The sequence below is a fragment of the Nematolebias whitei genome, chromosome 8 (genome assembly GCF_014905685.2).
Source record: "Nematolebias whitei isolate Nwh7 chromosome 8, NemWhi1, whole genome shotgun sequence".
Taxonomy (NCBI): Eukaryota; Metazoa; Chordata; class Actinopteri; order Cyprinodontiformes; family Rivulidae; genus Nematolebias; species Nematolebias whitei.
Genome location: NC_056505.1, coordinates 11,768,202 through 11,771,244, shown reverse-complemented (window position 1 = coordinate 11,771,244; position 3,043 = coordinate 11,768,202). Strand labels below are relative to the sequence as shown.

General features: G+C 43.3%; 1 protein-coding gene across 1 annotated transcript in view; it reads left to right on the top strand.

Annotated features, from left to right (window-relative positions):
- The window catches only part of tmem8b (transmembrane protein 8B), a 1,109,927-nt gene that overhangs the window by 90,438 nt on the left and 1,016,446 nt on the right, over positions 1–3,043 (top strand). The window lies entirely within an intron of this gene.

Below are 3,043 nucleotides of genomic sequence, written 5' to 3'. Positions count from 1 at the left end.
ATATATTTACATCTGCAGAAAACAGCATTTTAGATTTATTTTTATTATTACTATTGTCATAAAAAATTGCACTCAGTTTATTTGTTCTTCTCTGGAACTTTGAATATTTTAAAAAGAACTAAAGCTGGTTTGGAGCAGCAAATAAATATGAACAGATTCATCTTTATTTGGAAAATAGTCACTTTTAATAATAATAATAATAATAATTTTCCACAGTAATTTCACATCTTGCACATTATGACATGCACTAATCGTTTGACTTTTTCTATTAAAATGACTTTTAGTTTTTGCTTTTAATCTCTACCAAGTTTTATAAAAATTAAACACATTTTATGGAAACAAATATACAATAAATATATATAATAAATTTTGATTTGAGTGTTTTCATTTAGCTGCAGGTGCACAGAGGGCACACATGATGAAAGACAAGAACAAATTGAATAAAGAAATCTTCGTGATACTGTCAGGTCTTAATACAGCATTAGGTGACCCAGATGAAGTCCAGACCGGGTCCACTGGTCTCAGTGCCTCACAGACTTTGGACAGGAGCCAGCTCTGAGGGACAAGAGGGCACTTTACTCAGCAACAAACACAAAAACTCACATTCTTTCTTTTTTTTTACCTGCTCCTGCAGCTCGGACACGCTCGGCCCCACAGGGTGCGCGCCGCGGCCCCCCTCAGGGCCGGACTCCCCCACAGGTACATGGACGGGGTGCACACGGCGTTAAAACGGGCCAAAATGGCGAACAGGTTGGTGGCCTCGTTCCTGAAACTCAGGCCGCCTCCCACCACAAACCTGATGATGATGTTGATGAAGGACGGGCTCCACAGGAGCAGGAAGCTCAGGACGACGAAGATGATGATCCTCAGAGACTCTCTCTTGCTGTCTCTGTCCCGGCCGGCCGGCTCCCTCCCCAGCTGGTACCGGGCCACCACGTACAGTTTGATAGTCATCACCACCTTGGTGAGCACCACCACCTGCAGGAAGACGATGCTGAAGACGTACAGCTGGATGGACTTGGACACCGGCAGCAGGTTCCGGGCCAGCACGTGGGCGAAGTTATACAGCCAACAGAAGATGTTGATGCTGATGACAAACCTTCTGCTGATGAACCGGCTGTAAACAAAAGGATGGCACACTGCGAAATACCTGTCAAACTGAGCAAACATAAAGGTCAATATGTTGACCCCTAACAGAGAGGGCAGCACGTTGTACGTCCCGTTCCTGGACGGGTACCCTTCCTGGACGTCGAACAGACCCAGGTAGAAGACGGAGCAGCCGGTCAGGGTGTCGCAGATGCTGGTGTTGAGCATGAAGATGAACCTGTTCTGCAGGCGGAGAGCCCCGCTGGAGCAGATGCTGATCACCACCGTCCCTGCTACAAGAACTGTGGTTGTGGCAAATAAAACCTGAAAGATAAAGATGAAGTAGTCCTCCGGGCTGCTGAAGTCCACTGAGAGGGGCACCCATCTTGCAGAGGCTGTCATGTTGGACAGGAGCATCTTTAATGGTGCATGAATCAGAGCCACAGGTTTAAATATACTGCTGTGTCCCTGGAGAAAAACTCCCACATCTGCCTGATGTCACCTTCAGTGTCATGTATCCGACACATGAAGCCTTCACACGACGTCTGGTTCTGCCTTTCTTTGTGATCTGTCCTCCAGTTTGTTTCCAACAAAGTTGGGATGTGGAGCAAAATGCAAACAGAACAAAATGTTGTGATTTTTTTAATCTCATCAAATCATAATTCATCCACAGTGGAAAACTGTTAACATGTCCTAATGCATGCTCAATAATCCAGGCAGAAAAACTACCAAAGTAAAGTCAGGTCCTCTGGACGGATTCTTCTTGTTGAAACATTTCCTCTTTTATCCAAAAGAAGATGAAGAAGTCTTTTGGATTAAAGATGATATGTTAACAAGCAGAATTCGTCCAGAGGACCTGACGTTACTTTGCTAGATGGCAACATAAAAATTGTACCATTCATAAGCAGCAGTGTTGGATTTGATGGTATATCCACACATATAAAAAGTTTAGGACAGAACCATGTTTATTAATTTAACAACAGTCTGGAAGTCTCTGAGGAGACCAGTTTTTGCTCAGAAGTTCTGGGCCTTTGCTGGATCTTTTGTTTCATGATGCGTCAAATTATTTCTGTTGAATAGAATTCTGGATCATATAAGCAGGATAGTTCAGCATCTAAACTCCATCCATCCATCCATCCATCCATCCATCCATCCATCCATCCATCCATCCATCCATCCATCCATCCATCCATCCATCCATCCATCCATCCATCCATCCATCTATCAATCAACCCATCATCCATCTATCCATCCATCCTACCATCAATCCATCATCTTTACCCACTTCTGCTTTTATGGGGGGGTCACTGGTGCCCATATTCAGTAGTCACAGTGTGGACAGGTCTCCAGTCCATCACAGGGACAGACAAAGACAAACGAGACAAACAACCATTCACTCTCTCACTCATGCCTAGGGACCATTTAGAGTTACCAATCAGCCTAACATGCATGTTTTTGGTCTGTGGGCGGAAACTCACGCATGTACAGGCAGAACACGCAAACTCCACCCAGAAAGGCCCCTGGCCGGGATTCTAACCTGCGACCTTCTCGCTGAGAGGCAACAGATCTACCAAGTGAACCACCCTGCTGCCCTCTTTCAAGCTCAAACTATAAAAAAAACTTAAAGACCACTGCTGCAGCGAGGATGTTTTTCAACGCAGGCAAAAAACGAAGTCCAAACCAAATGATTTCCTTTCATGGTTGAATCCATTTTACCAAGCAACAAAACAAATGTTTGCACTTCCTGCTGCTCCTTCTACTCTGCTCTGGTTAAAAAATACATATATATATATATATATATATATATATGACAGGCTCACCCCATTGCATGCTGGTCCTATACCTGCCCACATATGTATTTTATCTTTATTTATACCAATCATTCATAATCAAACAAACTAATCAAACAAAAAATACAACAAATACTGACACTTTTTTTTTTTTACAATATATTACA